Source organism: Penaeus monodon, chromosome 13, assembly GCF_015228065.2.
Source record: "Penaeus monodon isolate SGIC_2016 chromosome 13, NSTDA_Pmon_1, whole genome shotgun sequence".
In the NCBI taxonomy this organism is placed as follows: domain Eukaryota; kingdom Metazoa; phylum Arthropoda; class Malacostraca; order Decapoda; family Penaeidae; genus Penaeus; species Penaeus monodon.
This window is the reverse complement of record NC_051398.1, coordinates 44,674,882-44,687,381: the sequence shown is the minus strand read 5'-3', so window position 1 is coordinate 44,687,381 and position 12,500 is coordinate 44,674,882. Positions and strand designations below refer to the sequence as shown.

The window sequence follows — 12,500 nt, the reverse complement described above, 5'->3', positions numbered from 1 at the left end:
TATATATATATATAATATATATATATATATATATATATAAATATATATATATATATATATACATGTATATATATATGTATATATATATTTATATATATATATTATATATATATATATATTTTATATATATATAATGTATATATATATGTATATATATATATATATATATATATATATATATATATATATATGTATGTATGTATGTATGTGTATGTATGTATGTGTATATATATGCATACACACAAAATCACCCGTGTTATCCCAGGGATCGCCACCAGTTCTTTTCACCTTCTTCCTCTTCTTCTTTGGTTCTCTTTTTCTCTTTCATTTCCTTTCCATTTCAATCTGTCTTTCCCACACAGCTTTCGTCACCGTTTTTATCATTTCCTTTTTTTTCTATTTTTATTAATTTCCTCTGTCTTTAACATCGTTCACGGATTTTTCGCTGCGAGGAAAAACGTTTTTTTTCTCTCTCTCTCTCTCTCTCTTTCTCATTTTCTTTTCATGTTTCTTTCTTTCTCTTTTTAAATCAATTTATTCATTTTGATTACTGATTAACGAAATTAGCGAACGAGTGCTGAGACGTTCGCGGAAACGACGTTCTCAGAAATGTTTCGTTCAGAACGTCAGTGTGTCCGGCAAGACGTTCACTAAGACGTTCGCGTGAGACATTCGTTAAGACCGAGACGTTCACCCAAGACATGCCGTTCGCTGTGACGTTCACTAAGATGCTCACTATGACGTTCGCCAAAGACGTTCATTTAGATGCTCGGGTCCTATTATATATATACATAAAAATATATGCATAGATAGATATATATTATATATATATATATATATATATATATATATATATATTCTCTTCTTCTCTCCTCTGCTTTTCTTCTTTTCTTTAATGTCTTCCGTTCTTTTTATTTTTTCTCTTCTCCATTTTCTTCTTTTCTCCCAAAACGTTCACTTAGACGTTCGCAGCAACGTTCACCGAGGCTTTCACTAACAGCCAAATAGAACGAAGAACGAGGGAAAAGGGGGATAGAAAGAACAGAAAGAAAATAGAGAAGAAGAGAAAATAAAGCAGAGAGAAGAAAATAAGGAAGTGAAGAAAATCAAGAAAACAGGAGAATATGAAGAAGGAGAATAGAAAATTTAATAAATGAGAAGAAATGAAGAAGAGAATATATATATTTTTTAGGATCTAAAGAGAGTGTATAAAAGAAAGGATTTTAGCGAGCATTAGTATAAATGCAGTTTATATATACATATATATATATATATATATATATATATATATATATATATATAATATATATATATATACATATATATATATATATATATATATACATATATATATATCATTTTGGCGCGAAAATTAAAAACTAAAGAGTTAAGAATTAAGATAATAAGTGTTATCGACCTACCAAAACTTATTAAAAAACGAAAAAAAAAAGAGAAACAACAGATAAAAAAGGAAGTAAAGAGCAAGAATAAAAGAGGGAAAGAGGCGAAGGACATAATAAGCATCCAAAGTACCTGGCAAACCCAAGGGGATCGGATGAGAGAGGGGAAAAAAAGGACGCACAGAGCTCGCCTAGAGATCTTGCCCGCGCGGAGGTCAGGCGGAGACTAAGCGCTGGAGAGACGGTAAGGAACCAACAGGTTGCGGTGCCCGCTCGCTCGCCCACGCACGCACGCACGCACGCACGCATTAGCGGATTTTTGTCCGAACGATTGGACGTACGCATTGCTGTACATGCGCATTTTTGCACAATCGAATTCGTGTATTCGCGAACATCCGCACACGCATGTATACGCAGTTTTGTACGGACGGATACGTGGATATACGCACACGCGCATTTTCGTGCGAACGGATTCATGAGCATGCGCATGTGCACCTATGCGTATTCATGTACACGCACATTTTTGCATGAACGAATTCATGGACAGACGCGTGTAAACGCATGATTATATACATACATGTTCATGGATTATTATATACATACATGTACACAGATTATTATATACATACATACATGTACACTCATTATTATATACATACGTGTACACGCATTATCATATACATACATGTACACGCATTATCATATACATACATGTACACGTATTATAATATACATGCATGTACACTCATACATACTTATATACATACATGTAAACGCATTATTGAAAACACGGATTTATATAAGAACGAATTCATGGACTCACACGCAAACACGTGCACGCATTATCGTACACACGGATCTATGTACGAATGAATCCATGGACACACGCACAGGGAAGTACAAGTATCATTATACACACACACACACTCATACACACTCATATATATATACATATATATATATATATATATATATATATATATATATATATATATATATATATATATATATATATACAATATGCATGCGTGGGAGTGTATGCATGCATATTTGTATATATGTATATGATAAGCGTATAAAGTAAATAATTCAGGAAGCTATAAGGAGTTAAGAGCTATACGTTTACCTTAGTGACTGCCATGTTTATAAACAATCCCTAGCAATACTTATACTTTAATGTTCGCTGCAGAGCATAAATAATTACGTGATTATAGCCGTACCCTTTATTGATTTTATATATATATATATAGATATATATATAATATAAAATATATATTTATATAAAATATATATATATATTATATATAAATATATATGTAGTATATATACATATATATGTATATCAATATATAAAATACATATATATATATATATATTATTATATTTTATTATATATATGAATATGTATACATACATATTATATATATATATATTTTATATATATTTTATGTATATATATTTTACATCTTTTACATATATATATATACTGGATGATATGTATATATATATATGTATATTATATATTATATAATTATATATATATATAATCTATATATAAAATACGAAGAAAAGAGAATAACAGATAGTAATAATTGATAGATAGGTTAGAGAGAGAGAGAAGAGAGAGAGAGAGAGGAAGAGAGGGGAGAAAGAGGAGAGAGAGAGAGGGGAGAGAGAAGAGAGAGAGAGAGAGTGTGTATAGTGTTAGTATATAAAAAAAAAATAGGAAAATATTAATAATATATATATATATATGTATATAATATATTTATATATATATAATATATATATATATAATTATATATATATATATATTTAATTTATATTTTTAAAAATATATACTATATATTTTTATATATATATATATATATATATATGTATGTATATATGTACGTATGTATGTATGTATGTATGTATGTATATACATAAGCCCAGTTAGACCCTATTGGAAATCACTTTCCACTGAGTCTCCTCGTGAAGCGAATCAATGTTACAGCCAATAAGCATTTTAAGTCGATTCTCTCCTGTTGCCCTTGACAGCTGTGGCGTCTGTTGTAGCCAGGATAAAAATGGGAATTAGATTGTATCACGTGATGTGTTTGTGTGGGGAGGATGTTTGTGAGTGTGTCTGTGTGTGTGTTTGCGTTTCTGTGTGTGTTTGTGTATGTGTGTCTGTGTGTCTGTGTGCGTGTTTGTGTTTGTATGTATCTGTTTTTGCATGTGGATATACTTGTATGTGTTTGTGTGTATTTACAGGTATGTTGGTATAAGTTTGCCTCTCCGTGCGTGTTTATTTAAATGCATTTGTATGTACGTGTTCGTAGAGTTTTATATGTGCATGTGCCTGTGAGTATTTTGTGGTTTCTTTCTCTAATGGTCTCTCTCTCTCTCTCTCTCTCTCTCTCTCTCTCTCTCTCTCTCTCTCTCTCTCTTCTCTCTCTCTCTCTTTCCTTTTCCCCTCTCTCTTCCTCTCTCTTCTCTCTCTCTCCTCTCTCTCTCTCCTCTCTCTCATCTTCTCTCCCCCCTCTCCTCCCTCCCCTCTCTTCTCTCTCTCTCCTCTACTTATCTATATCTCTGTTTGTTCATGTTTCTCTTTCTTTGTTCGAAAATATTTATCACTGTAACATACTGTACATGTATGCGTATCTGTTTCATGGGTTTCTGTGTGTTGTGCTTTAAATGTATGCGTTTTGTTGTATGTATGTATATTTTTTGTTGTGTATCTGTGTGCTGTATTATACATATGGATTGCAATCTTTACATGATTTCTATTTTTTCTAAGAAATAAAAGAAAAAAAAGTTTTTTTCCACTGTCCATGTGTGTATGTGTGTGTGTGTGTGTGTTGTGAACTTGTTCCTTTCTATGTACTGCACGTGTATGTGGCCGAGCGTGTGCACATTTATATTGCAAAACATACAATACTTGGAAATATTATTGACTTCTGATCAAATCTCAAAAGTAAGAACCATCGCTTTCCAATACTTTTGATCAGATAAGTTCTCGCCTTCTCCTCTTCAGGCGAAAAAATAATATATAATAATAATAGTAATAAAAATAATAATAATAATAGTAATATAATATATAAATAATATGATAATATAATAAAAATAATAATAATATATAATAATAATATAACATAATGATATAAATTTCCTAAAATAATGAAAATAAAATACGTCCCAAAAACCGGCTAAAGCAAACTAGAATAGGGAAATGGGGAATCCAAAGAGACTGTCTATATTGCTTATATTTTTTTCCTTTTTCTTTTTCCTCTATTGAATGATTTTCCTCCCTAAATCTCACCATCAATGGATTCTTACATAAGGATTCTTACATAACGCTTGTATACATTGTTGTCATGGAGATGTACGTAAGAGGAAATTGAATATTGACATGAGTGTGTCTTTAGCATTTGACTTCATATGCGCGCGCGCGCGTGTGTGTGTGTGTGTTGTGTGTGTGTGTTGCTGTGTGTGTTGTGTGTGTGTGTGTTTGTGTGTGTGTGTGTGGGTGCGTGTTGTGTGTGTGTTTTTGGGGTGGTGTGGTTGTGTGTTTTGTGTTGTGTGTGGTTTGTGTTGTTGTTTGTGTGTGTGTTTGTGGTTGGTGTTGGTGTTTTTGTGGTGTGGGGTGTGGTGTGTGTTTTGGGGGGGTGTGTTTTGGTGGTGTTTTGTGTGGTTTGTGGGGGTGTGATTGATGATAATGATGATGATACTGATAGAAATTATAATGAGGGATAAGAAAAAATTAACGAAAACTATGTTTAAAAAGTGATAAAAGTAAAAAAAAATTTTTAAAAAAACTAATGATTCAAATAGATTTTATGTTAATTTAACGAAGTAAATAATAAATGGTTTAAAATAATATGATGAAAATTACAAAGAAAATTTATAAAACAATAACAAAATGATGAAAAAATAATAACAAAAAATAAAAAAAAAAGTATAAAAAATGAGTAATAATAAAAATGATAATAATAATAAAAATTAAAGTAAATATTAAATAGTAAAAATAATAATAAAAAAAATAAAAAAAAAAACTAAAAATAATTTTTATAATAATATAATATAATAAAAATATAACACAACAATAATATATATATAAAAATAGAGGAATAATAATGATAAGATTACAATAATGATAATTTTATAATAAATAAAATAAATATATAATATAAAATAATATAAATTTAATATAATAATCAATAATAATAAAAATATATAAAAATAAAAATAAAAAAAAAATAAAAAATAAAAAATTAAAAAAAATAAAAAAAAATATAAAAAAAATAACAACAAAAACAACATTTTGATAAAAAAGAAAAAACCTATTCATTTTTTGACAAATGTAAAAGGTATGAATAAGAATAAATATCTTCACAAACAAGAGATGTATTTGACCGTTTTCGATTACTTTTCGTTGAAAATCCTTTTCTGGTGAAAAAATTAATCAAAACCGTTTAAAATCATCTCTGGTATTGGGAAATTTCATTCTCTTTCATACCTTTTCCAAAAAAAATTAAAATGATTTGAAACAATGATTATGGAAATGAGACATAATAATAAAAATATATAAAAATATTTTTAAGATCAATAATGCTTAAAACTCAAAAACCCATGTAAAAACCCAAAATAAAAATATCAAATTGAAAATGATAAAATGTAAAATAATGAAAATGAACAATAATGATAAAATTAAAACAGGATGATAATGATAATAAAACGATAATAACATAGTGATAAAAATGGAACAAAAAAAATAAAAACAATGAAAATGTTTGCGAAATAATATAATATTATGAAATAAAGTAACAGAAAGGTAATATTGCTGCTGTGATGAAAATATGATAAAATAATATAAAATAACAAAAAAAAATACAAAACAAAACAAAACAAAAAAAAACCAAAACAACAAACAACAACAAAAAAAAAAATAATAAAAATAATAAAAATGGCTTGATGAAACAATATAGTTTTAAATAAAAATAACAATTTGATTTTTTAAAACAATGCTAAAACAATAATTAAAATGAAATGAAAATTTAAAAAATAATAATAATAATAATAGTAGTAATGATTATAACAAGAACAACAACAACAACGACGACAGCAACTACAGTAATAACAATAATTATTATTGTTATCGTTATTATCATTATCATTATCATTTTTATTTTTATTATTATTATTTTTATTATTATTATTTTTTTAAATTTTTAAAATTTCATTACATTTATTATTATTATTTTTATTATTATTATTATTATTATTTTTATTATCTTACCAGTATGCCCACAACAAGAAACTGTAAAAAACCACTTAGGGGGTTAACAAATGGTTCAAAGTAACCCAAAGGAGTACCAAGGTTCATTCTGTCTCCCCCCTTTTTTTATAAAATTCTAAAACATTTGAGAGGTGCTCGGGAATTTTGAAGGAACTGCGATGTTGGGGGAAATAAAAAAATATCAATCAAAGATACCCCGATGTTTGGGTTTTTTTAATTGCCACATTCCTAACTACAAAACTACTAATAAGTTAAGAACAAGCGAAAAGGCTGGTTTATTTTTAATGCCAAGAAAACTGCAAATGGAAATTCGAAATAACCGGCAAGAACGATGATAAACATGTTCAAAAAGGGAGGGGTTTGGAAAAGTAAAAAGAGTTCATTTACTTGGACGTTTTTACTAATTCAAAATTTTTCACCGGAGAAAAAAAGAAGAATTTCCTTCCCAAAAACCCCACAGTTGCTCTCAACAACATCTGGAGAGCCGGAGCATACCTTACGGACAAAGCGAATTATTGAACTCATTATTTTCCCAATTGCATCATATGGTTCTAGTGTTGGTGCTAAGAAGATAGACAAGAAAAAGATCAATAGTTTTGAAATTGGGGTTTACAGCATACTACGGGATTAACTGGACAGAAAAAAAACGAATGAGAAATGCTAGAAAAATAAATTTTTTAAAGACCGGGTGTTGGACATCTTGAAAAAAGGAAACTAAAGTTTATTGGGCTGTGATGAGATGTAAAAAAAATTGAGAAAGTTGCTGACAGGAAGAAACAGAGAAAAAGGCAACCGAAACAAGACTGAACGACAACCAAAGATTTTGCGGGGTTTTCGATGGGACAAAATGGAAAGAAAAGCGAAGATCGGTCGAGTGCGAAGGATGGTGGAGAGGTCCCGGGCTTCAACATGACATACCATTATTGATATAATTATTATCATTTTATCTTAGCAGTAGTAGTATAGTATGGTAGTATATATAAATATATATTTTATATATATATATATTAAAATATTATATATATATATATTTTGTTTTTTTTTGTGTTTTTAAAAAATTATATATATATATATATAATATATATTATATTATATATTTATATATATTTGGTGGTGGGGTGGGGTTTTTGGGGTTTGGGGGTGGGTTCACCCAATATTATTTATATAAAATTTTTTTAAAATTATTTGGTTTGTGGTGGGGTGTGTGGGTTGGTGGTGTTAAAAAAAAAAAAAAAAAAAAAAAAAAAAAAAAAAAATTTAAAATAAATTTTATAAAATTATGAAAATTTGAAAAGTTAGATAATAATTAATAATAAATAGTTTTAGAAAGAAGGTTTTTTTGGGAAAATGTAATAAATAATGGGCAAGGAAAAATAGTTGAAGTTGTGAAAATTATAAACAAAAAAAACCCAAAAAAATTAAATTAAAATTAATAATATAAATAAAATAAATAATTAATATATGTTGTAAAATTATAATTTTAAATTATAATTATATAATTTATTATATAATATTTAAAATATATATATTATATATATTATAAATATATATAAAATATATATATAATTTGGGTGTTTATTATTTTTTAAAATATATATTCAATTTTATATATATATATATTTTTTTTTTTTTTTTTTTTTATATATTATATATATATATATTATATTATATATTTATAATAGGTGTTTTTTTATATATTATAATTTATATTTTATATATTATTTTTTATAAAATAATATTTTATTATATTAAAATTTTTAAATATTTTATAAATAAAATATATTCTATTATAAATATAATTAAATAAAATATAATATTAAATATTTATAATAAATTAATTTTAAAATACAAAAATAAAACAATTTGGTATCTTTTTTCTTACCCAAACAATGTTTACCAAAGAAGAAAATAAAATTTGAAATAACCCTATTTTTCATATATTCCCCGCGATCTCCAAAAATTTTAATCTACGAGGAATAAACCCCCTTTTTTTAAAAAATAAAACCCCTCTAATTACCGGGCCCACCCCCAACCGGACCAAAAACTTGGTTGGGGGGGTTTTTTTTTTGAGACCGAAACTCACAAAGGATTATATTTGTTATTTTTGTTTGGGGTTGGGGGGTTTTTTGTGGGGTGTGGGTGTTTGTTGGTGGGGTGGGGTGTTTGGTTGGTTGTAAAATTTTAAATGTTTATTATTTATTATTTTAAATTTAATATTTTTATTATTGTTGTTTATTGTGTGGTGTGTGTTTGTGTGTGTGTGTGTGTGTGTTGTGTTGGGGTTTTGTTTTGTGTGTTGTGTGTGTGTGTGTGTGTGTTTAAAATATATATATATATATTAATTTTTAAAATAAATTAAAAATATATATATATATATATGTATATTTTAATTATAATTTTTTATATATAAAAATATATATATTTTTTTTTTTTTTTTTTTTTTTTTTTTTTTTTTTTTTTTTTTTTTTTTTTTTTTAACAGCCATTCATTCCACTGCGGGGCATAGGCCTCAATTTATTACTGAGGGGTTACATGGCAGGCCACCCTTGCCTGATTGGATGCCCTTCCCAATCAACCGTGTTTGTGCCACGGCAGTGACTTTCCCCTACGACACATGCGCTCGACTTCTCAAGGCGATATGTCGTTTTTTTTTGGGTAGGCAATCGAGGTGAAGTTCCTTGCCCAGGGGAACTACGCGCCGGCGGTGACTCGAACCCTCGTACTCAATTGCCGTCGTGAGTCTTTTAGTCCGATTTCTCTAACCACCTCGGCCACCGCGGCCTACTATATATATATATATATATATATATATAATATATATATATATAATATATATATTTTATATATATATTATATATGTATATATATATATATATATATATATTATATATTTTTATTAAAATATTATTTTATTATATATTATATTTATATTATATATTAATACATATAATGTGTTGTGTGTGTGTGTGTGTGTGTGTGTGTGTGTGTGTGTGGGGTGTGTGTGTGTGTGTGTGTGTGTGTGTTGTGTGTTTGTTGTGTGTGTTTGGTGTATGTGTGTGTGTGTGTGTGGTGTGGGATCTATATATATAAATATATGTATATGCATATATACAGATATATATGAATATATTTTAATAAAATATAAAATATATTATATATATATAAATATATATATTATATTATTATAATATATTTTTATATATTATATTTATTTATTATTATTTAGTTTTTAATATTATTTTATATAATATATATATATAATATATATATTTTGTGTGTGTGTGTGTGTGTTGTGTGGTGTGTGTGCGTGCATATATACACATATATATGAACATATATATATATATATATATATATATTTTATATATATATATATTATAAAAAAAAAAATATTATATATATGTATGTTATATATGTATAATATATATATTTTAATATATATATAATATATATATATATATTTGTGTGTGGGGTTTTGGTTGTGTGTGTGTGTGTATACATTAAAAGTATTATTTATGCTTAAACCCCCACCATATATCTATCTATATATCCATCTATCTTTCTATCTATCTATCTATCTATCTATCTTCTATCATTTTTTATCTATTATCTACTATCTATTACTATCTATCTACCCACACACTACTACTATCTTCTATCTAATATAATATAATTATTATATTATAATATATATATATTATATATATATATGCATATATATTACACAACACAGGGGTGTGTGTCTATATAAAATATATAAAATATATATTATATATATATATATATATAATAATATATATCAACCATATTATAATATAATATAATATAAAATGTGTGGTGTGGGGTAGTTTTTGGGTGTGTGTTGTGTGTGGTTGGGGTGTGTGTGTGTGTGTGTGGGGTGTGTGTGTCGGTGTATGTTTGCGTGTGTGTGGTGTGTGTGTGTGGTGTTGTGTGTGGTGTGGTGTGTGTGGGTGTGTGTGTGGTGTGTGTGTTTTTGTGTGTTGGTGTGTGTGTGTGTGTGGGTAGTCTGGGGGATATGTCGCATCAGACTTAGTAAAGCTAAAATGTGTGGGCACCCCCCGACCCCAAAGGCCTTCTTCTCCTTTCATCTCTTTACGAAAAAAAAAAATTTCCCCAAAACCATTTTCCTCCCCTTTGGGCAACACATGTTTGTCAGCGGGGACCTCTAGCAATTTTTTCCGGATGTTTTTTTGTCCCTCTATACACGCACACCTTGCAGGGCATGATATATTATAATAAATTATATATATATATATAATATATAAAATTTTATATATAATAAAAATATATATAATTTTATATATATATATATTTTTAAAAATAAAAATACATATATTTTTATATATATAATATATTATATATATATATTATATATATATAAATATACAATATTAATTGTGGTGTGTGTTTTTTGTGATGCGGGGTTTTGTGTCTATTACATATATCTATATTCTTTTTATGTATAACATTATTATTAATATAAATATTATATATATATTATATATGCTTCCCATTTATCACTCTCTTCCCTTTTTTTTTCTTTCTCTTCTCTTCTCTCTCTCCCTTCTCTCTTCTCACTTCTCTCTTCTCTCTCTCTCCTCTCTCCCCCTCTCTCTCTCTCCTCTCCCCCCCTCTCTTTCCTCTATCTTCCTCTCTTTCTCTCTCCTCCCTCTTCTCCTCTTTTCTGTCTGTCTGTCTTTTCTCTTCTCTCTCTCTTCTCTCTCTCTCTCTCTCTCCCCTCTCTCTCTCTCTCTCTCCCCTCTCTATCTTCTATCTATCTTTATCTAAAAATCATCTCCCTATCTCCCTATTATTTTCCTATTATCTATCACTCACCCATATATGCCTTACTGCCCGATAAAAATGGGGAATAACGAAACAATCTTCAGAAAAACCTTTAAGACAAAATTTTCCGGAAATTTAAAAAGGGACAAAACTCTACGGGTTTTGACACACAGTTTCATTTTTCTTTTTCATACTAAATTTTGGGGTTTACTTGCTTCTACATATTTTCGAGGCCTGTGGGAATTGTGTTAAAGCTTTTTGAAGTGCAATTATTTTCCAACTTTTCTATCTCACGTTTTAATCTCTATGTAAAAATTTCCAATGAGCTTTTAAAACACCACACACAACCCCACACACACACACACACACACCACACACACCACTTATAAAATTATATATATAATATAATTTTATATATTTTTTTTATATTTAAATATAATATATATATATATATAAATATAATTTATAAAAATATATATATATATTTAAAATTTTAAAATTTTATATTAATATTAATATATATAATATATATATTCATAAAATATTTTTAATATATATATATATATATTATTATATATATATTATATATAATATATATATTATTATATATATATTAAAAGGGCCGCGGGGCCCAGTGGGTTTGAGCACGGCTCAAAACTGTCACGATGGCAATCTGAGTTAATTATATATATTAAAAATAATACAATATATATATAATATAATATATAATATATTATATACATTATATATATATTATAAATTATATATATATATATATATGTATATATTTTATATTTATTAATATATTATAATTATTATATATATTATCGTATGTGCGTATATAAAATAAGTTTCATATATATCGATATAAATGCTTAAACATATTAATATATTATATATATAATTTTTATATTTTTTATAATATATTATAATTAATATATAATTTTTTTTATTTATTTTATTTTTTTCTTTTTTATATTTATATGTATTATATAATATTATATATATATATA

General features: G+C 26.9%; 1 long non-coding RNA gene across 1 annotated transcript in view; it reads right to left on the bottom strand.

The window, feature by feature from the left end:
* The window catches only part of LOC119580357, an 83,218-nt gene extending 81,525 nt beyond the window's left edge, over positions 1 to 1,693 (bottom strand). The window contains exon 1 of the long non-coding RNA XR_005229370.1: positions 1,534 to 1,693. This is a non-coding gene — a long non-coding RNA (uncharacterized LOC119580357). The remainder of the gene's footprint in view (positions 1 to 1,533) is intronic.
* Between the last annotated feature and the right edge of the window lie 10,807 nt (positions 1,694 to 12,500).